Here is a 24,551-nt window from a genome sequence, read left to right as displayed (position 1 = left end):
TACTAGATGTCAAAGTTAAAATCCATAACTTTTTCTACCTAAAGTATTGACCGATAATTTCTTAACAATAAATACTCTGTTTTACAATGCTTTATCTAATTCTCTATTTTTCGAACATCCTGGTTTCAGAAAATCAGTAAACTTTTTACTTATTGAAGATTTTCAACACTACTGTCTTGAATAGGATATATATATATATATATATATTTATCTAATTAATTATAATTGTAAACAATATCATAATTAATTCTAAAATAGAATAAACCAATATTAATATATTTTAAATATTTATTAGAATAAACAATATAATCAAATTTATGTTAACATAAATATCACATATTATAAGAAAAGGACTATCATTTCTACCTCATATTTGAAAAAATGTTATGACTATATTTCTGCAGATCCCTTCAATGTCCTTTTGAATTCATTATACTGCTAGATGTTGCTCTATGTTGCTTAGATACATAAACAGATAAAGAGTACTGAGTGTTTTCAAAGAGTTGTGATTTTTATTTAGTCTTGGACTTTCTGTTCAAAGCTAGCTATGGTTGGATTAGTTGGAGTGCAGCCTTAAGTCATCTTAATATTTTTCACAGAGAGAGAGAGAGAGAGAGAGACAGAGACAGAGACAGAGACAGAGACAGAGACAGAGACAGAGAGAGAGAGATATATTTTCATTCCATATAAGTTCTGAGACTCTAGAGAATCTTATACAGTCTTTATCAAGGGAGGCACCTTGTGAGATTATCCCCATCTATGTAGGCATGCCATCAGATTATAGCACTGTTCAGACCTTATATATGTGGCCATTTGTTAATATTTTATTCATGAGCTCCCCTTCTTACTTAGAAGACAGTGTGTGGTACATATCCACATCCTCTGGCTCTTAAACCTTTCTGGACTCTCTTACATCATACAGCCTTAGTATTAGGTATAGTCATAATGTTATAGGTATATTAATTGACTCTATTGTTCTTTGAATTTTGATCAGTTCTAAATTTCTGTGAAGGTCTCTCTCTCTCTCTCTCTGCTGCAAAAATAATTATTTTGTTTTATTAAGTAAAGGGTGAGCGCTACACTTACCTTGATAGACGGATAGTGCTTAGGGAGTATATTGAAAGCATACTGGTTTAAGAATGCCTCTGGAAACATTCATGTAGCATCCATGACCCCATTAGTTATGGGTAGTTATCTATATTTGGAGTTCCAGTTACAAATTTCCCTGTATTATGTGGGCCTAAAATACACTTAAATAACTGTTGACCTACCCTGATGTATAAGTACCACTACTTTGCCAGGCTCATCATTTTCTTGGTTCATAGGCTTTGGAACTGGGTAGGACTTTTGTTTTTCTCCCTAGGATTCTTCCATTAGCAACTTCAGATGTTATAAGAGAAATATTATTGGTGAATTCCTTAATGCCTTGTCCCCAAATTATGTGATACCTTCAGCAATTGGGTCTTTTCCAGCAAGTTTTTTGAGATAACCACAGAAAATGACACTAGACTATATCATTTGGATTTGCTTTGATTTTTATGTCCAATGACCTGAAAAGAAATTTTTCATGTCTAGTACTAATATTATTTAGATAATCTATGTCTTTTATACAGGGAGCATTATCATTATTAATATTGTATCTTTGTTTGATGTATTTATATATGTATACACATTGTTGGCCTTTCAGATAGGAAGGTGTCCTAAGACTAAGAAGCCCAGGAACCATACAGCTGAAGTGAAAAGGTGTCCCAGTGGAAGGCCTTCCTGAGACATGAGGGCCCAGGGACCACACAGCTCTGAGGTGAGGCAGTGTCCTAATGGAAAGCCATCCTGAGACATGGGAGTCAACAAACCACATATCTCTGAGAGGAAGTCTCCTCAGCATAGACATTGCAGTTCCCAGCAGAGGGTATGTCTAGCTGAGCTGAGGAGTTTAAGAGCCTCAGCCCTGCTCCTTCTCTTTGCTTTTTCCTAACTTCTCTTCATTGCTTCTCAGTTTCTTCTGATGAGTGAGTCACAACAGGCAACAAATCTCATGAAAGGTATTTATTGGAAACTCTAGGGAGAGATGAGTCGAATCAAGGGATGGCGGTCCTCTGCTCTTGTAAATAGACAGCAGGAAATTGGATAAAGAGCAGAATTTATGTGGTGTGTCTTGGGGGAGGGGGCAACTTTCTAGGGGAGAGATTTCTCTAGTGATTACTGGTGGGACTTCAAGTCCTGAGTTTGTAGGAGCTCAGGGATTTGAAGGGTTTCCTATTCAGGGATGTTTTTGACCTTTGTTCAGACATATTCACCTAAAATTACCATAATCTGGAGATGGTTCTCTTAAGGGTCTGAAGATGATCTATGTGACAGTGTGACAGTTACAATGGCTGAAAAACCCTTTATGACAGTTTGGTAGGTCTGGGGGCGGGGCTTAGCTGCTCGGGCTCCTTAATCAGGGTCTAGTCACTTTCCTGCCCTGAGTGCTTACAGAGATGACAACGTATTCAGAGTTTGCAAAGGTAATCAGAAACAGGAAAGCTTTTTGCCACTTTAATAGTATAAATGTCTAACAATACTCTCCACAATGTTTTGTAAGATCTTCTTGCTGAATATAAGACTTCATTAAACATGGAAATATCAAGCTGGTGCCCAAGTAGAATTTTCATCTGTATTTACTAGTGTTTATAATGCTAGAACCAGCATTGATAACTTTGCAGTATAAACACCAAACAGTAGGGTTATTAGGTTATTATTAGGTTAATTTTTATCCTCTGGAACACTCAAGATGATTCATTAACTCCTAGGGATACAGGACTATGTTTTGGAGGATAATCCACTAAAGCAGGATAAATTTCTTTTTACCTATTTCTTTTGGTTTGCTCTAAGCTTGTACTTTATGATCGCCTTTTCTATAGCTTAAATTAATTTATATTCAATTTTTTTCCTATGAAATAAACTGTAATCTCACCAAATCAATAGTTTCCCAGAATGGAATTCTGAGATACTGCTTCAAGAGATCACAAGGTCATGTGGACAGCCTCTAATGAGGTAAGACTGGGAGTCTCTGAAAGAAGAGGTTAGACAGAGAAGACCTTGCAAAAGACCAACCAAGATCAGCTCCCTGCAGATGAAGCCTACCCTGTCCATATACTGAAATTGTAGGTTCTAGAATTCAGGAAACAATCATTACGGTGTAGACCTGTGTCATGTGTTCCTTGCTCTTGATGTTCTCAGCACTGCAATGCTCTGATATTCTACTTTAATCATTTCTTTCCTGCATAGCTCTGACAATACAAGAAAATTACAAAAATTAGTATTATAGTATAGAATTTCTTTGTGGATTGTTATGAATCATATCTGGGATATCATTTAACTTGGCCTATGAAGTATTAATTTACATAATTGGTGGGTTTTTTTTAATAAGAAATATCTTTTAACATTTCTTTGTAAATGATGTGATTGGTTTTAATGAAGATTTACATAGTGTCTGAAATCATCTATAGTTTCCTGAACTGGGAATCACTTATTACTACATTCAGAAGTGCTTTCTTTCGGGACCAAAATCTACCCAAATTTAAACAAGCCAGATTTAAAGGGACTTCTGAATATAAGACATGTTAAGGCACCTCACCTTCAGTGTTTCATGAAGGTATTTCCTGTTAGAAAAAAACACACACAATGGGCTGGAGAGATGCCTTAGATGTTAAAGCTCACAACCAAAAATGTAAAAAAAAAAAAAAAACCCACAAACTTCTAAAGAACAGAACTAAAGTTAGAGGAGTCTAAGTAGTTCATCTAAAATTACACCTATTATGTCTAAGCTGTGCATCCATTTTCACTGAAAATGTCTGTGTACACTTGATTATGTCCATTTCAAAATCCATGTAAAATCACAGTGAGTGTAATGAGGAGAGCATAACTCTACTGTTTAGTAATAGTATAGCCTGACATGCAAACTAGAGTTATCTGAAAAGAGGGAACCTGAACTTAGAAATGCCTCTATAAGATCCAACCGTAAGGTATTTTCTTAATTAGTGACTGATGGGGGAGGGCCCAGGCCACTCTGGCTGGCTCCATTCTTAGGTTTGGCCCTAGTGTAAGGGTCCATGTTTCACAGAAGAATGACACCCTGGACTCAAAGAATATCTAAATGCAAAGGGTGTTTTATTCTGTAGAAGTCCAGCAAGCTGTGGTCTCACATTACCAAGATAGACAACCAAGTGAGCTTGCAGGCTTGATTTAAAGCACAATAGGGGATTCTATGGTAGGTGACTTTTATCTTCTCCATCTCTAGGGACAGTTTATTACCTGGACGTGGGGACTGGAAAATGTTGCTGAGGAAGTAGCTGAGGAAGTCTGGAAACTGCTGCTGACCCATTGTCCTTGCCTCAGGCTAGGTGGTGGGGCTACTTCTGAGGCCAGGACTTGCCTGGAATTGCCCAATCCAGAACTGCAGATTTGAAGCCTGTCATAGAGTCAACCTAGCCTTCTCACTAGGTTCTGTCAGAAAGCACTCTGAACAAGCCAAGGGAAATCAAGCACTGAGATATGTGATTCAGCACCCTTCATGACTTCTGTATTAGCTCCTGCCTCCAGGTTCCTGCCCTGTTTGAATTTCTATCCTGGCTTCTTTTGATGATGAACTGCAATGTGGAAATACAAACCAAATAAACCCTTTACTCACCAACTTGCTTTTTGGTTATTGTGTTTCATTCTAGGAATAGAAGCCCTAAGACAATGGCTTGTGCTAATGAGGATTTCTATAGATACAATTAACAGTTTATTTTTATCATGAGTGCTATGTTTGTGATAGGAAATTCATTTAATCTTTAATGCTTTTATTATTGTTTTGGAAACTTATTAATGTAACACAAGTTTGAATTGGAAATTGTCCAATCATTCTGAGATAAAGTGCTCTTCCTTGAAGGAGACAAAATGCTAGCTGTGACCACCTGGTCTCATCATTTAGTTGTCACTTATGGTGTGAACTGTAGTTTAGCTAATATGTTTCCTTACCTATAGCTGATAATAATAATATATGAGTACAGCTGCTACTAAAAACTGTTGTAAAATGTAAAAAACAAGCTTATGCTTTAGAATTTTCTACCAGCTATATGTCTATTATTTATATAATAGTATATATGAATATTCATAATCTTATTTTACCTAAAAGGTACTTGATTTCTATTTAGATATAAAATGAAATGCAAAAGATGAAGTTCAAGAATACTTAGAATAATTTATATACTAGCTACATCATTAAGAATAAAATTGATTAACACCAAAATCCCCAGAACCAAACACACACATTTTGAAATATGTATAAGTATTACATAATAATAAAATATGCCTATTATGCCAATTTCTGGAAAATATATGAATTTTAAATATTTTATAATTTTTATATTCTTATCACATGCTGTGTTTTATCTGTAAATTTTATGAAACACAGGGATAGAGACATTTCATTAAATTTCAATTTTAATAAGATAATTTCCTTTATCAGATATCAGGCAATAATTGCATTTACTATGATAATCCATTCATTTTCATCAACCTAACAAGTTTATTGGAATTTTTCTACAATGGAGTTTAACTGTCATCAGGGGATCTATAGAAGTATAATGCAATACTCTGTGAAGATACACATCCAGTTTCCTTTGTTTCTTAAGAAAAGAGAGTAGTTAATTGGGGGTGGCTCACAGTTTCAGAGCATAAGTAGACTCCTTGACTATCACTGCAGAGGCATGGCAGTGAACAGCAACGTGGCACTGGAGTGGTAGCTCAGACTGTATATCACTGCTCCTCTCTCCTCTATCTGTTTGCCATTCTTTCACTCTCAGAAACATGTGTGACCCTAAATCTGCTTTTTGAACTGCCTTTAAGAGGTCAACTTTTTGATGATTGAGAGACATGTAGTTTGAGGAAATGTTTTGAAGATAGATCTCTATGTGATGCATGGCAAAGATGCATTCCTTTGCAGAAAGGCTAGAAGCCTCTCTGCCACCTTAGGGCACATTTCCTCCTTTCCTAGGATGTTGGGAAAAGCTTCTCTATGTTCATGAATCAACACTGCATGTAGCTGCCAAGGAAATAACAGATGCTCTCCATCTCTATTTGATATGTTCTGACCTTCAGATCAAGGCTTTTGTCTCTTCTCAGATGTTCTTCCATGTGTTATAGCTGTCCCATGACACATTCAACAACTTCTCATTCTCTCTCCAACAGCTCAGGTGCAAACTTTTCATTCTCCCAAGACTGATCCAGCCCCTCAATGAGGTCTGCAGACTACCTCCTCACTATCATGATCAAAGTCCTCTTCACTGAGCCCAAGTAACTTTGTCATCATTTCTGAATCAGGATCAATCCTTATTCTGTCATCAGTTCTGAAATCTGAAGCTTCTAACAGGCACTCCAAGCACACTTCCAAGAGCTACCAGCAGTGCAGTACAGGACTAGAAGAGTCACTCAGTGTATTCTATGTTCGGAGGCTCCAGAAGAAGTAGGTAGCTGGAGGCAGCATGGATAATTTGAGATTTAGTATTTGAAAGTGTACAAAGAAACTTATGCAAAAGGAAAAAAATAACCGTAATGTTCTACAATGAATAAAGGAAAAAATACCTTCTGAGCATCCTATGATCATGTTTAAAGATATTTTGATGACTTTTATTGATATATTAACAAGAAAATATGGTGGTTACTTTAAAAGGCAGATTACTATTATCAGTAATCAATGTTTAAAATAATATATGCCAAGGACCAGCCTGAGTTGGGAAAGGGGGTCCTGACAAAGGAGTGAAGTAGAGATTTCTGGTTTCTTTGGGAATCAGTCATGTAATGTTATGCTGGGGCAGGCAGTTGAAAAGATGTTTTGCTGAAGCAGATACAGGTGAAAGAATATTTTACTGAAGCAGATACATCAGAGGAAGCATGACATTTAGAATGCATATAAATATGACCCACAGACTGTGTCATGCTGTTCTTTCTGCAGCAACCATGCAGGTCTTAGCAAATGTTTGTTAAATGTGTGTATGTTCATGCATATCTGCATACTTTAGTGTGAATACTCTTATAGATTGAAGAGAATATTACATAAGTAGGCTTGAACACATAAATAAATGTAATATATTGAGATGAAAGAGACTTCTTGTTTATCACAGACAGGCACTGACTTGAATGATTGACATTTATAGGTACATTCAGTTAAAATCAGCACTGTACCTCTTTTGAACTATTTTCTACGTGGAATACAATTCGAGTACAGGATTGCATAGCATCTGGAATGTTCTCAGAAAGCTCTGTGATAGAAGATATAACAGAGCAAAAATCCAGAGTTCTTTTCAGATGGCAAAGGGGAGAGAAAAGAAATAAGCCATTTAAAATTTATCTTCTTCTCTTGCAACTTGAAGACTCCATTGTAAATGTAATTTTTAATCTTTAGTAGTGACTGTCATCTCTGAGTTTACTGGCTCCATCTGCTTATCTAAGCCTAGCCCCCAAGGTTCTAGCCTCTGTAGACTCTAATCTAGGCCTCTGAGACTTAATGCTTAAGAAGCTGATACTTTCTATCTTTCTGAACTCTGACTGGATAGTTCAATTCAATTCTTCTGGCTTAAATGCCTCTTTAAGATGACTGATTCAATCTGACTTCTCTCTTGGCTTCATACTAATTTTGAAAATCTGTTCTCATCTTCTGTTCCTTCTCATTCTCTGGCTCGTTCTGTCTTCAGCTACATCTAGCTGGTTCTCTCTGCAACCTGAAGCTGAATGACTGACACCATAAAACTCTCTCCCTCCCTCCCTCCCTCCCTCCCTCCCTCCCTCCCTCCCTCCCTCCCTCCCCACCATTCCCTTAAATTGCCTCTCTTTCAGTTCTGTTCTTGTGAACATTGGGCCTAATTCTCTATGGCTCATTTTGTCAAATCTTTCTCTGTTTCATTACTTTGTCTGCCTTTCCATTAGATGTCACTTTAGAACATGGCTTCTTCCTTCTACAAACTAACTTTCCAGTCATTGTTTGGGATTAAAGTTGTGGACTGCGTACTAAGGGCTTGTATGCATCCCAGCCACAAGAATTAAAGGTCTATTGTAAGGGCTAAGCCACACCACCACTAGAAACAGTTTTTGTTTTCAGTAATTAACATAAGCACAGGGTTTCCAGTGAGATCAAATATCCCACAATGCTTCATTTTTTGTTATTCCTTTCACCTATAAAACCTTCCACCTTCTGCCAGAAAAGTCTCCTTTTTCTCCTTGTCCTAGAGACTGGGCTTCCAAAGCCTCCTCTGCCTCCACCATTGAGCTGAAGCTACTTCATTTCCAAGGCTTGGCATGTCCATGGCACCTTGGTTTTTGTCATTTTCACCATCCACTATGGTCTTCTCATCATCTTTTTCTCTTTATATTGAAGTTTACAAAACTAAATTCTTTGCAAGGCCAAATTTCCCATTCAGTGATTATTCCTGCATGAGCAAAGCCCTCAAACAACTCTACTCAGGTCTCTAATGGTGTCTTGAGACCATTGGCAAAGGGTGTTTTTGATGGGTAACTTTTGTATTAAGAAACACCCTGTGTCTTGGCAGCATAATCAGGAGGTTCCTATCCTCTAGTTCAATATTGTTAAAGAGGCTTGAGGTCCTCTTTTGCATCCTCAAGATATTTTGTCTATGGTCTAGGGTAGTATCTGTTAATGGTTCTTTAACTTAAAATTAAAAGAAATCATTTAGTGACATTCCCCATATTTTACTAGGTTTATTCCTAAACATTTGATTTCATTTGAGGTTATTGTAAATTGATTTGATTCATGCTTTATCACTCACTGATGTTGTGATAGATTTATGAAAGATCTATTATTTTTCTGAGATGATGTAATATCCTATTTCTTTCTTTTTTTTTAGATTCACAGCAGAGTTTTACCAGACTTTCAAAGAGCTATAATTAATGCTTCTTTTTTTTAATTAGGTATTTTCCTCAATTACATTTCCAATGCTATCCAAAAAGTCCCCAATACACTCCCCCCCCCAGTCCCTCACCCACCCACCCCCACCCCTTGGCCCTGACATTCCCCTGTACTGGGGCATGTAAAGTTGGCAAGTCCAATGGGCCTCTCTTTGCAGTGATGGCCGACTAGGCCATCTTTTGATACAAATGCAGCTAGAGTCAAGAGCTCTGGGGTACTGGTTAGTTCATAATAATGTTCCACCTATGGGGTTGCAGTTCCCTTTAGCTCCTTTGGTATTTTCTCTAGCTCCTCCATTAGGGGCCCTGTGATCCATCCTTCTGTGTTTGCTAAGCCCCGGCATTGTCTCACAAGAGACAGCTATATCTGGGTCCTTTCAGCAAAATCTTCCTAGTGTATGCAATGGTGTCAGCGTTTGGAAGCTGATTATGGGATGGATCCCTGGATATGGCAGTCTTTAGATGGTCCATCCTTTCTTCACAGCTCCAAAGTTTATCTCTGTAACTCTTTCCATGGGTGTTTTGTTCCCAATTCCAAGAATGGGCACAGTGTCCACACTTTGGTCTTCTTTCTTCTTGAGTTTCATGTGTTTAACAAATTGTATCTTATATCTTGGAAGTATTTATCTAGTCTAAGAATTTGGAAGTAGGTTTTTTTTTTTTTTTTTTAACTTTCAATTTTTGGATCAGTGCTCACTTATCTCAGAGCCTTCATATCCCACTTGAGAACAGACAACCCTAAATAAAGAAGATTGGAAGTTCCATTTTTGTTGGACATGGGCTTAATGTCATTTTTCCACTTAGCAGCAAAAGGGATGCAACTTTAGATGCTGACCTATCCGCATTTGATAAACTTGGACCTTAAAATTTCTGCAGTAGTTCAGAGGTGATGGGTCTACTCCTTCTCACAGAGTGCAAAGCACCTGACACTCTGAGATCTAACTGCTTACACTTCCCAGCAGGTATGCTTCTATTCTTACTCTCTACAATGCATATGGTAGACATCTCTCACCCATAAACTGTGGCAGTGTGTTCTCAGGCTACTCACTTCTGTATTTTTGTTTCCTGTTCCTAAAGTACCTCTATTTCAAATAACAGTCTCTCTTAAGAGTACCCCTTGATGCAGGACTCTTATATATGTTGTGAGTAGTGTGGTAGCTTTCCTTTTCCTCAAAAGTAGCCTGCCACATAAGAGAAGTCATTTATAGAGATAAAACCTATATTTGGTTTTAGGTTATGGGAAATGTTTTGCTTTTCCTGGGGTTAGGCAAGACAGTGATTGTTTATTAGTCTTACTCTGTGATTATAGTTTGGGGTTTTCCTGCACTGAAAGAACAGGGCCTATAATTTAAGACTTTTTCTACTTTCCTCTCCATTGTTTGTTCCTCTGTTCTTGGTAGCTCTCCCTGATGTTCTGTCTGTATTTTCCTTTTTAGAATGACATCTGTCTTTGTATCAGAGCTCTTCTTCTCCCCCTAGTCATAAAGAAAACACCTAATATCCAGGATTACAACATAATCATCATTCACCGTTGCCCCATACTTGTACTTGTTAAATCTTTCTATTGTTCAGTCATGGAATAATAACACTGCCTCACAGCTCTTGACAGACATGTGTGCTGATACATACTTGTAATACCAGCTGCCAGTAGGCTGAGACAATGAGTTTATACTGTGAGAGATAAAAAGGGAAACGGTCTAAACAACAGCACCAATAAAATAACCATCCAGGATCTAAGCTAATTGTTCAAAGACATCAACAGAGAAGAGCAATGTTTTGTTGATTCACCTCTGTTAAAGCAGTTTTAGACAATTTGTTGGGGAAAACAGAATGGTTATGTTTATCTGCCAATAATAGGAACCAAAAGTAATCAGTCTGTGATTATTTTCCATGGTTTTAGGAGACTTAAGTGTGTTTGATTAAACAAAAGCAACCTGCTTTCCAGATAGCTAGCTCAATTGATAAAGTACTACGTAGCAAGAGATCCTGAGTACATACCCAGTTTGCATATGCAAAGCTTGGCCGCTTTTCATCATTTGCCCCATTTCACCATCAATCTCAGCTTTATTAAATAACTTCAGATTCTATTTATGCCCCTAGATAGTATCTATTTGCCAAGAATTCAACTCTGATTATTTTTTTCTATAATTTTCAGATATGAGTGAAGACAACTTGCAATTATCTTTCTTTAGAATGAGGTAAACTGAAGCTAACAAAAATCTACCACTGCTCTAGTTGTACATATACTATATGATATACACCTATATTATCTAGAAAATATTATCTGTTTATAAGACATTTTAGTCTGTACATTATTCTCCCCTTGAGACACTGTATCTTTTCAATTGTAAACATTTTTAGGCATGTGGACATCTACATTTTGTACTAGAAAAATAACTGTCTTTGTGGTCAGTGTGATCAAGTAAAGATCAAGCTTGACCAAACACTGGATTCCAATACAACTTTAAGCACAATACTACTTATGGTTGATATAGTTAAAAATGTGCATAAAAATACAACTTTCAATTTAGGACATTCATATTTCTAACACCTATTAGAGGATTGATACTCTTCTGTTTGCCACAACTGAAGTGTGTTTATGTAAGCATTGAACTTGATGGGGCTAAAATTGTTAGGCTGACTGAACACTTAATTACTCTATTCATTTTGTCAATAATGACAGTGAAACTTTCCTTCCATCTATGCCTTAATACACCATTCTAAAAATAAACTTTAAAATATTTCCGATCTAAGGAATTGTGAGAAAACATGGATTTGTGTGTGTGTGTGTGTGTGTGTGTGTGTATGTGTGTGTGTGTATGTGTGTGATTTTCATATGAGTAAAAGGAATATGCCTTGCTAAGAATTAAGTTAATGTGACAAATAATTTGGGGATAAAATGGAAATTATACACCTAGGTTCTGTCCAAAGTTCTTACTCAATATTCAAAACCAATTTAAGTGTATTTTCTATGCTATTATACATAAATATAGTCATTCCTCTCACATAAATTCCCTGAGTAAATTGAGACAAATTCTTATTGTTCTTTTCCTCTGAAGCTCACCAAAAATCCACTAAACACTTAGTCATTTGCTTTTCCAATCACCTTTTATATTGCATAACTAATTATGTGTTATCTTATTTATAATCTATATTGACTTTCCATATTCCATATTTCATAGTCCTTATTCTAAATATATTATTGCATATATATTTGAAGCATAGACCATATATGAAATTACTGAGAATTTATGCATGTAATAAAAAATGATATTTTCCTTTACTTGAATTTAGTGAATAATTTTTACATATCTAATATATTGTCATCACACCTAGGAACATGCATAATTTGGTCTGTGTGTGTGTGTGTTCATGCACGCGTGCACACACGTGTGCATATATGTGTGTGTGTGTGTGTGTGAGAGAGAGAGAGAGAGAGAGAGAGAGAGAGAGAGAGAGAGAGAGAGAGAGAGAGAGAGAAAGTTTTTACAACAATGAAGCATGGATTCTTCCATTTGATCAGCAAAAATATTCTGCCTAAATTATGCATTGTTTTTCGTTCTCATATACCTAATTTCTTTTGTCAAAGAAGTACCTTTTTTCTACCTTTTTTGTCATATATTTCTTTCTGAGTTTCTGAACTTTAATCTACAACTTGCAGATTTATTGTAAATTTAACAGTTGTGCCTTTGTGATACACAACTTAGTCTTTAAGAACTTTGTTATAAGATGTGTTCCAAAGTTCTCTAGGGTTATTCCCTGGGTTATGCTTATTTTTTTGGACTTAACAGCTCTCTCATATTGAGAACTTATCCATGCTATCTTAGGTCATATAAAATCCCGATTACAACCTTAGCTATACATTTTTATTGTTGATCTCACTACCCTAGAATATAAATTGTTTACTTTATAGTTATTTGTTATATAATTTTCAAAAAATTGACTAAGATGTTTGCATGCTAAGTAATTTCATAGAATACTGTCAAAAATAATATATTGGTCTAAATAAATTAATATGGGGTCATAATATTTAGTGCTTTTATCATTCAAAATTTAAGCATGAAAATTATGTTTTCCTTTGCCTAGCAGACTGTATTTCTATTCATAACCCAGTTCCTGTTCCAAAATTTGAGTGGCAGTTGATAGTTATTGGAACTAAATCCAACACCCTTGAAGGAAATGTAAATATAAATACATTTGCATGTGTCCTTATTCCCTCAAAGGAAACAGATGGATGAATAGATTGTAGAGTAGCTTCTGTTTAAGTTACACTCAATGTCACACACATGCCAGTATATAGAGAAAAATTGTGTCTCTTCTCACATATTTTTTCTTCAGCACATCCTTCACATATGCCATTTATCTACCAACATTGAGCATGGTCTTTTGTTATCACATTTGGAAAAAGAATGGATTAGAAAACACATCTACTCTAAAATATTGTTTTTAGAACACATTTGTCAAAAAGAATGTATGATACTTTTGTACTAATCTGTCAACATAACTTTCCTAGTGGGCTTGTAACTTCACGAATCTCTTCGTATCTCCTAAGAAACTTCATGTTGTATTAGTTCTATAGCACAATAAAACAAATGGATTCTTTATGTCTTCCCATTGAAAATAAATGTTTCATAAGGAGCGTTTTCCTCATCATTGAATCAGCTAGGATGTAAACGTAAAATTACTTTTCCTTGTGTCAACACATTTTTTAGGAGGAAAAATGTCACTAAATCAGTTTTGTGTTCAAAGGCAAATGATTCTACTGAAATGTATTTATTTTATGCTCATGAACATTAGAGTTGAACATTCTATCCCTGGGAAACTTGTATTATTAGTTTGTTCTAGAAGGACATGCTTTGAGTGGTAGAGGTCCAAGAGTCAGAGCCTTTGCCAGAGAATTAAAGTTAAGATAACCCTCCTATACATCTGAGGTCAACTCTGTTTTCTTTTCATAGAGCGGTATTTTATTATTTCAGATGGTTAAAATACCACTGAGTATATAATATTTTAGCTATACAAAGTAACATAAATGGGTATGATTTGATTATGTTTATCAGTCTTTTTATAAACAGTTTTACTTGACTCTCAGATTCTCATAAACAGAGCACTGAATCACACATTAATGCAATGATTGGGTGTTTTCTTTCTTTTTTTGACTTTTAATAAATTCTTATCCTAGATGTATGAATTATTAGGTTAATAATAATTTATTATTTCAGGAAGAATTTTTGTTTGTTATTTTAAGCATTCAAGAAAGAATCTTCATGACATAAACAAGCCAAAAACTTTATTTCCCCTAGACCAGCCTTGTAAAAAATATTAGAAGAAATATTTAGCCATAAAAAGATTATAGAAGACAAATGCACTGAAAAATCAAAAAGATAAAATAAAGTGGATTCCTAAAACTCTGTATCACCTGTATAAATGAGCTCACATTTGTGACAATGTGCATAAACCAGTGAAAACTCAGTCCAGACAAAATCCCAGCATGAAGAAAGTGTGATGTGGGTACAAAGTCCAACCTCTAGTGGAGGAGGACTGACAATTGATATATACTTAGAGAGAGAATTAGTCTTCTTTAATTTTTTATTAGATATTTTCTTTATTTACATTTCAAAGTATATCCCCTTTCCTGGTTTCCCCTCCAAATATCCACTATTCCATCTCCTCTCCCTCTGCTCACCAACCCAACCACTCTGCTTCACTGTCCTGGCATTCCTGTACATTGGGGCATCAAGCCTTCTCAGGACCAAGGGCCTTTTCACCCATTGATGTCCCACAAAGCCATCCCCTGCTACATATTAACCTGTTGCCATGGGTCCCTCCATATGTACTCTTTGGTTAATTGCTTAATCCCTAAGAGCTCTGGGTGTGCTATTTGGTTCATATTGTTGTTCCTCCTGTGGAGCTGCAAGCTCCTTCAGCTCTTTGGGTGCTTTCCCTAGCTCCTCCATTGGGGATCCTATGATCAGTCCAATGGTTGGCTAAGAGCATCCACCTCTGTATTTGTCAAGCACTGGCAGAGCCTCTCAGGAGATAGCTATATCAGGCTCCTGTCAGCAAGCACTTGTTAGCATCCACAATAGTGCTTAGGTTTGGTGACTGTATATGGGGTGGATCCCCTGGTGGGGCAGTCTCCAGATGGTCTTTCCTTTAGTCTCCGCTCCACACTTTGCCTCTGTATCTTCTCCCATGGGTATTTTGTCCCCCTTTCTAAGACGGACCAAAGTATTTGTATTTTTGTCTTCCTTCTTCTTGACTTTCATGTGTTTTGCAAATTGTATCTTGAGTATTCTAAGTTTCTGGGCTAATATCCACTTATCAGTGAGGGCATATCATTTGAGTACTTTTGTGATTGGGTTACCTCACTCAGGATGATATTCTCCAGATCCATCCATTTGCCTAAGAATTTCATAAATTCATTGTTTGTAATAGCTGAGTAGTATTCCATTGTGTTAATGTACCACATTTTCTGTATTCAGTCCTCTGTTGAAGGACATCTGGGTTCTTTCCAGTTACTGTCTACTATAAATAAGGGTGATATGAACATAGTGGAACATGTGTCCTTATTACATGTTGGAACATCTTCTGAGTATAGGCCCAGGAGTGGTATAACTGGGTCCTCCAGTAGTCCTATGTCCAATATTCAGAGGAACCACCAAATTGGTTTCCAGAGTGGTTGTACCAGCTTGCAATTCCACCAGTAGTTGAGGATTGTTCTTCATTCTCCACATCCTCACCAGCAAATGCTGTCACCTGGATTTCTTTATCTTAGCCATTCTGACTGGTGTGAAGTAACAATCTCAGGGTTGTTTTGCTTTGCATTTCCCTGATGACTGAGGATGTTGAACATTGCTTAAGACACTGCTCATTCATTTGGAATTCCTCAATTGAGAATTCTTTGTTTAGCTCTGTACCCCATTTTTATTAGGGTTATTTGCTTCTCTGGGGTCTAACTACTTGAATTCTTTGTATATATTGCATAGTAGATCTTTATCAGATGTAGGGTTGGTAAAGATCTTTTCTCAATTTCTTGGTTGCCGTTTTGTCTTATTAACAGTGTCCTTTGCCTTACAGAAGCTATGTAATTTTATGAGGTCCCATTTGTCAATTCTTGATTTTAGAACATAAGCTATTGGTGCTCTGTTCAGGAAAATTTCCCCTGTGCCCATGTGCTCAAGGTTCTTCCCCACTTCCTTTTCTATTAGTGTCAGTGTATCTGGTTGTATGTGGAGGTTTTTGATCCACTTGGACTTGAGCTTTCTATAAGGAGATAAGAATGGATCGATTTGCATTCTTCCAAATGATAACTGCCAGTTGAAAAGCACCATTTGTTGAAAAGGCTGTCTTTTAGAGCCTGATATAGCTCTCTCCTGAGAGGCTCTGCCAGTGCCTCACAAATACAGAGGTGGATTCTCACAGGACTGAGCATAGGATCCCCAATGAAGGAGCTAGAGAAAGGACCCAAGGAGCTGAAGGGTTTGCAGCCCAATAGGAGGAACAACAATATGAACCAGCCAGTACCCCTCAGAGCTCCCAGGGTCTAAACCAACAGCCAAAGTGCACATATGGTGGGACTCATGGCTCCAGCTGCATATGCAGCAGAGGATGGCCTAGTTGGACATCAATGGGAGGAGAGGCCCTTTGTCCTATGAAGGCTCCTATAGAGCCTCCCACTGTGGGGGAATGCCAGTGCCAGGAAGCTGGAGTGGGTGAGTTGGTGAGCAAGGGGAGGGGAGAGGGGATAGCAAACCAGTAGCCAATACCAAACTAAATGGAGAGAAACTTGAAGCAATCCCACTAAAATTAGGGACTAAACAAAATTACAGTTAATTTCATAGGGGAAACCAGGAAAGGGGATAACATTTGAATTCAAATATGAAAATATCCAATAAATTTTTTTTTAAAATTAAAAAGAAAGAAAGAAAGAAAATGCTGTCTTTTTTTTCACCCACTGGATGGTTTTAGCATTTTTGTCAAAGATCAAAGACTGTAGGTGTGTGGACTCATTTCTGGATCTTCAGTTCTTTTCCATTGTTCTACTGCCTGTCATTGTACCAATACCATGCAGTTTTTATGGCTATTGCTCTGTAGTACAGCTTGAGGTCCGGGATAGTGATTCCCCCACATGTTCTTTTATTGTTGAAAGTTTTCGCTATCCTGTGTTTTTTTTTTTATTCCAAATGAATTTGAGAATTGATCTTTTTAATTCTATGAAGAATTGAGTCCGAATTTTCATGGCAATTGCATTGAATGTGTAGATCACTTTTGGCAAGATGGCCATTTTTACTATATTAATCCTGCCAATCCATAAGCATGGGAGATCTTCCCATCTTCTGAGATCTTTTTTGATTTCTTTCTTCAGAGACCTGAAGTTCTTGTCAAACAGATCTTTCACTTGTTTGGTTAGAGTCACACTAAGTTACTTTATGTTGTTTGTGACTATTGTAAAGGTTATCACTTCCCTAATTTCTTTCTCATCCTGTTTATCTTTTGAGTATAGGAAGACTCCTGATTTGTTTGAGTTAATTTTATATCTGGCTACTTTGCTGAAGCTGTTTATCAGGTTTAGGAGTTCTCTGGTGGAGGTTTTGGGGTCACGAGTATACAATCACGTCATCTGCAAATAGTGATACTTTGACTTCTTCCTTCCAGTTTGTATCCTTTTGAACTCCTTTTGTTTTCTAATTGCTCTAGCTTGTACTGCAAGTACTATTTCATTAGATGCTGAAAAAACATTTGACAAATTCAACATCAACATCCCTTCCTTTTAAAAGACTTGGAAAGATCAGGAAGTCAAGACCCATACATAAACATAGTAAAAGCAATATACAGCAAACTAGTAGCCCACAACAAACTAAGTGGAGAGAAATTCCACTAAAATTATGGACTAGACAAGGAGGCCCTCTTCCTATCCAATATAGTTCTTTAAGTTTTGATCTCTGTTATGCTGACTAGGTTCTAGGCAATCACGCTGCACAGGAGAGTATATGGGAAGCACACATTAGACTGAATGTTCCACTTCAAAAGATACAAAGTTTGGTGAATAAGAAAGAGACTTTGTGTCTGGAAAAGGTTAGGAAGGGAGTGAATTCTATCAAAATACAATGTACAAAATTATCAAATACTCTGTGAAAGTATTATTTTCAAAATTAAACAGCAAAATGATCCAGGAATCTTTCTACCAGTCATGTATCTAAAAAGAAATTAAATCTTTCATGAAAGTCATTAACATACAGGTCCTCCCATTATGTAGTATTATTCACAATATCCAATGGGCAAAATATATAATTAACCCAAATGTGGTTTAGAAGGTGGTCTGGTAAAATTGTATATTTACCTGTTTTTATGTATCTCTTCATGCAATGAAATTTTGAACAAAGACTTCATAGTATTTTTTTTGTCATATATTTTTTTTGTTTTTTGTTTTTTTTTTAATTAGGTATTTTCCTAAATTACATTTCCAATGCTATCCAAAAAGTCCCCAATACACTCCCCCCCCAGTCCTCCACCCACCCACCCCAACCCCTTGGCCCTGGCATTCCCCTGTACTGGGGCATATAAAGTTGGCAAGTCCAATGGGCCTCTCTTTCCAGTGATGGCCGACTAGGCCATCTTTTGATACAAATGCTGCTAGAGTCAAGAGCTCTGGGGTACTGGTTAGTTCATAATAATGTTCCACCTATGGGGTTGCAGTTCCCTTTAGCTCCTTGGGTACTTTCTCTAGCTCCTCCATTGGGGGCCCTGTGATCCATCCAATAGCTGACTGTGAGCATCCACTTTTGTGTTTGATAGGCCCCAGCATTGTCTCACAAGAGACAGCTATATCTGGGTCCTTTCAGCAAAATCTTGCTAGTGTATGCAATGGTGTCAGTGTTTGGAAGCTGATTATGGGATGGATCCCTGGATATGGCAGTCTTTAGATGGTCCATCCTTTCTTCACAGCTTCAAACTTTATCTCTGTAATTCTTTCCATGGGTGTTTTGTTCCCAATTCCAAGAAGGGGCACAGTGTCCACACTTTGGTCCTCCTTCTTCTTGAGTTTCATGCGTTTAACAAATTGTATCTTATATCTTGGGTATCCTAAGTTTTTGGGCTAATATCCACTTATCAGTGAGTACATATTGTGTGAGTTCCTTTGTGAATATGTTACCTCACTCAGGATGATGCCCTCCAGATCCATCCATTTGCCTAGGAATTTCATAAATTCATTCCTTTTAATAGCTGAGTAGTACTACATTGTGTAAATGTACCACATTTTCTGCATCCATTCCTCTGTTGAGGAGCATCTGGGTTCTTTCCAGCTTCTGGCTATTATAAATAAGGCTGCTATGAACATAGTGGAGCATGTGTCCTTCTTACATGTTGGAACATCTTCTGGATATATGCCCAGGAGAGGTATTGCTGGATTCTCTGGTAGTATTATGTCCAATTTTCTGAGGAACCGCCAAACTGATTTCCAGAGTGGTTGTACCAGCTTGCAATCCCACCAACAATGAAGGAGTGTTCCACTTTCTCCACATCCTCGCCAGCATCTGCTGTCACCTGAATTTTTTATCTTAGCCATTCTGACTGGTGTGAGGTGGAATCTCAGGGTTGTTTTGATTTGCATTTCCCTGATGATTAAGGATGTTGAACATTTTTTCAGGTGCTTCTCTGCCATTTGGTATTCCTCAGGTGAGAATTCTTTGTTCAGTTCTGAGCCCCATTTTTTAACGGGGTTATTTGATTTTCTGGAGTCCACCTTCTTGAGTTCTTTATATATATTGGATATTAGTCCCCTATCTGATTTAGGATAGGTAAAGATCCTTTCCCAATCTGTTGGTGGTCTTTTTGTCTTATTGAAGGTGTCTTTTGCCTTGCAGAAGCTTTGCAGTTTCATGAGGTCCCACTTGTTAATTCTCTATCTTACAGCACAAGCCATTGCTGTTCTAGTCAAGAATTTTTCCCCTGTGCCCATATCTTCTAGGCTTTTCCCCACATTCTCCTCTATAAGTTTCAGTGTCTCTGGTTTTATGTGGAGTTCCTTAATCCACTTAGATTTTACCTTGGTACAAGGAGATAGGAATGGATCAATTCGCATTCTTCTACATGATAACCGCCAGTTTTGCCAGCACCATTTGTTGAAAATGCTGTCTTTTTTCCACTGGATGGTTTTTGCTCCCTTGTCAAAGATCAAGTGACCATAGGTATGTGGGTTAATCTCAGGGTCTTCAATTCTGTTCCATTGGTCTATTTGTCTGTTGTAATACCAGTACCATGCAGTTTTTATCACAATTGCTCTGTAGTACAGCTTTAGGTCAGGCATGGTGATTCTACCAGAGGTTCTTTTATCCTTGAGAAGAGTTTTTGCTATCCTAGGTTTTTTGTTGTTCCAGATGAATTTGCAGATTGCCCTTTCCAATTCGTTGAAGAATTGAGTTGGAATTTTGATGGGGATTGCATTGAATCTGTAGATTGCTTTTGTAAGATAGCCATTTTTACAATGTTGATCCTGCCAATCCATGAGCATGGGAGGTCTTTCCATCTTCTGATATCTTCTTTAATTTCTTTCTTCAGGGACTTGAAGTTCTTGTCATACAGATCTTTCACTTCCTTAGTTAAAGTCACGCCAAGGTATTTTATATTGTTTGTGACTATTGAGAAGGGTGTTGTTTCCCTAATTTCCTTCTCTGCCTGTTTATCCTTTGTGTACAGAAAGGCCATTGACTTGCTTGAGTTAATTTTATATCCAGCTACTTCACCGAAGCTATTTATCAGGCTTCGGAGTTCTCTGGTGGAATTTTTAGGGTCACTTATGTATACTATCATATCATCTGCAAAAAGCGATATTTTGACTTCTTCTTTTCCGATTTGTATCCCCTTGATCTCCTTTTGTTGTCTAATTGCTCTGGCTAGGACTTCAAGTACAATGTTGAATAGGTAGGGAGAGAGTGGGCAGCCTTGTCTAGTCCCTGATTTTAGTGGGATTGCTTCCAGCTTCTCACCATTTACTTTGATGTTGGCTACTGGTTTGCTGTAGATTGCTTTTATCATGGTTAGGTATGGGCCTTGAATTCCTGATCTTTCCAAGACTTTTATCATGAATGGGTGTTGGATTTTGTCAAATGCTTTTTCAGCATCTAACGAGATGACCATGTGGTTTTTGTCTTTGAGTTTGTTTATATACTGGATTACGTTGATGGATTTCCGTATATTGAACCATCCTTGCATCCCTGGGATGAAACCTACTTGGTCAGGATGGATGATTGTTTTGATGTGTTCTTGAATTCGGTTAGCGAGAACTTTATTGAGGATTTTTGCATCAATATTCATAAGGGAAATTGGTCTGAAGTTCTCTATTTTTGTTGGGTCTTTATGTGGTTTAGGTATCAGAGTAATTCTGGCTTCATAGACTGAGTTGGGTAGAGTACCTTCTGATTCTATTTTGTGGAATAGTTTGTGAAGAACTGGGATTAGATCTTCTTTGAAGGTTTGATAGAACTCTGCACTAAACCCATCTGATCCTGGGATTTTCTTGGTTGGGAGACTATTAATGACTGCTTCTATTTCTTTAGGGGATATGGGACTGTTTAGATCATTAACCTGATCTTTATTTAACTTTGGTATCTGGTATCTGTCTAGAAACTTGTCCATTTCATCCAGGTTCTCCAGTTTTGTTAAGTATAGCCTTTTGTAGAAGGATCTGATTGTGTTTTGGATTTCTTCAGGGTCTGTTGTTATGTCTCCCTTTTCATTTCTGATTTTGTTAATTAGAATACTTTCCCTATGCCCTCTAGTGAGTCTGGCTAAGGGTTTATCTATCTTGTTGATTTTCTCAAAGAACCAGCTCCTTGATTGGTTGATTCTTTGAATTGTTCTTCTTGTTTCCACTTGGTTGATTTCACCCCTGTGTTGATTATTTCTTGCCATCTACTCCTCTTGGGTGAATTTGCTTCCTTTTGTTCTAGAGCTTTTAGGTGTGTTGTCAAGCTGCTAATGTATGCTCTCTCTAGTTTCTTTTTGGAGGCACTCAGAGCTATGAGTTTTCCGCTTAGAAATGCTTTCAATGTGTCCCATAAGTTTGTGTATGTTGTGGCTTCATTTTCATTAAACTCCAGAAAGTCCGTAATTTCTTTCTTTATTCCTTCCTTGACCAAGGTATCATTGAGAAGAGTGTTGTTTAGTTTCCACGTGTGTGTTGGCTTTCTATTATTTATTTTGTTATTGAAGATCAGTCTTAGTCCATGGTGATCTGATAGGGTGCATGGGACAATTTCAATATTTTTGTATATATTGAGGCTTGTTTTGTGTCAAAGTATTTGGTCAGTTTTGGAGAAGGTACCGTGAGGTGCTGAGAAGAAGGTATATCCTTTTGTTTTAGGATAAAATGTTCTGTAGATATCTGTCAGATCCATTTGTTTCATAACCTCTGTTAGTTTCACTGTGTCCCTGTTTAGTTTCTGCTTCCATGATCTGTCCATTGGTGAAAGTGGTGTGTTGAAGTCTCCCACTATTATTGTGTGAGGTGCAATGTGTGCTTTGAGCTTTACTAAAGTATCTTTAATGAATGAGGCTGCCCTTGTATTTGGAGCATAGATATTCAGAATTGATAGTTCCTCTTGGAGGATTTTACCTTTGATGAGAATGAAGTGCCCTTCCTTGTCTTTTTTGATGACTTAGGTTGGAAGTCAATCTTATCAGATATTATAATGGCTACTCCAGCTTGTTTCTTCCTACCATTTGCTTGGAAAATTGTTTTCCAGCCTTTCATTCTGAGGTAGTGTCTATCTTTTTCTCTGAGATGAGTTTTCTGTAAGCAGCAAAATGTTGGGTCCTGTTTCTGTAGCCAGCCTGTTAGTCTATGTCTTTTTATTGGGGAGTTGAGTCCATTGATATTAAGAGATATTAGGGAGAAGTAATTGTTGCTTCCTTTTATTTTTTTTTGTTAGAGTTGGTGTTATGTTCTTGTGGCTGTCTTGTTTTAGGTTTGTTGAGGGATTACCTTCTTGCTTTTTCTAGGACGTGGTTTCCATCCTTGTATTGTTTTTTTTTTTTTTTTCCTGTTATTATCTTTTGAAAGGCTGGATTCATGGAAAGATAATGTGTGTATTTGGTTTTGTCGTGGAATACTTTGGTTTCTCCATCTATGGTAATTGAGAGTTTGGCTGGGTATAGTAGCCTGGGCTGGAAATTGTGTTCTCTTAGTTTCTGTATAACATCTGTCCAGGCCCTTCTGGCTTTCATAGTCTCTGGTGAAAAATCTGGTGTAATTCTGATAGCCTTACCTTTATATGTTACTTGACCTTTTTCCCTTACTGCTTTTAGTATTCTATCTTTATTTAGTGCATTTGTTGTTCTGATTATTATGTGTCAGAAGGAATTTCTTTTCTGTTCCAGTCTATTTGGAGTTCTGTAAGCTTCTTGTATGTTCATGGGTATCTCTTTCTTTAGGTTTGTGAAGTTTTCTTCTATAATTTTGTTGAAGATATTTGCTGGTCCTTTGAGTTGAAAATCTTCATTCTCATCTATTCCTATTATGGGTAGGTTTGGTCTTCTCATTTGTCCTGGATTTCCTGGATGTTTTGAGTTAGGATCTTTTTGGATTTTGTATTTTCTTTGATTGTTGTGCCGATGTTCTCTATGGAGTCTTCTGCACCTGAGATTCTCTCTTCCATCTCTTGTATTCTGTTGCTGATGCTCGCATCTATGGTTCCAGATTTCTTTCCTAGGGTTTCTATCTCCAGCGTTGCCTCAATTTGGGTTTTCTTCTTTGTCTCTACTTCCCTTTTTAGGTCTTATTCAATTCCATCACCTGTTTGGTCTGGTTTTATTGCAATTCTTTAAGGGATTTTTGTGCTTCCTCTTTAATGTCTTCTACCTGTTTAGCAGTGTTCTCCTGCAATTTTTTAAGGGATTTTTGTGCTTCCTCTTTAATGTCTTCTACCTGTTTAGCAGTGTTCTCCTGTATTTCTTTAAGTGTGTTATTAAAGTCCTTCTTGATGTCCTCTACCATCATCATGAGATATGCCTTTTGATCCGGGTCTAGCTTCTCCAGTGTGTTGGGGTGCCCTGGAGTGGGCGAAGTGGGAGTGCTGGGTTCTGATGATGGTGAGTGGTCTTGGTTTCTGTTAGTAAGATTATTACGTTTACCTTTCGCCATCTGGTAATCTCTGGGGTTAGTTGTTATCATTGTCACTGTTTAAAGATTGGAGCAGACGCTGTGTTCCACTCACCAGAAGTCTCAAGATCCTGTGGCAGGTGTTGTGGGTAGCTGGCGGGTGTCAGCCGACCCTGCACACTAGCTATCTCAGTGCTGGTCTGACTGGAAGAGGCTTGTGGCCCTACTCAGGCCAGTTTTCTTCTTTCCTAACTAATGCAGTCTCAGGTCCCTCTCGAAATTGGATTGGAGCAGATGCTGTGTTCCACTCACCAGAAGTTTTAAGATCCTGTGGCAGAGGATCTTAAGACTTCTGGTGAGTGGAACACAGCGTCTGCTCCAATCCAATTGCACGTGGGACCTGAGACTGCATTAGTTAGGGAAGCAGAAAAACGACCTGAGTAGGACCACAGGCCATTTCCGGCCGAACCAGCACCTGAGTAGCTAGAGCTCAGGGTCGACTGAC

The sequence above is a fragment of the Mus caroli genome, unplaced genomic scaffold (genome assembly GCF_978045245.1).
Source record: "Mus caroli unplaced genomic scaffold, Mus_caroli_1 scaffold_12, whole genome shotgun sequence".
Taxonomy (NCBI): domain Eukaryota; kingdom Metazoa; phylum Chordata; class Mammalia; order Rodentia; family Muridae; genus Mus; species Mus caroli.
The sequence above is the reverse complement of the archived record's forward strand: the minus strand, read 5'-3'. Positions refer to the sequence as shown.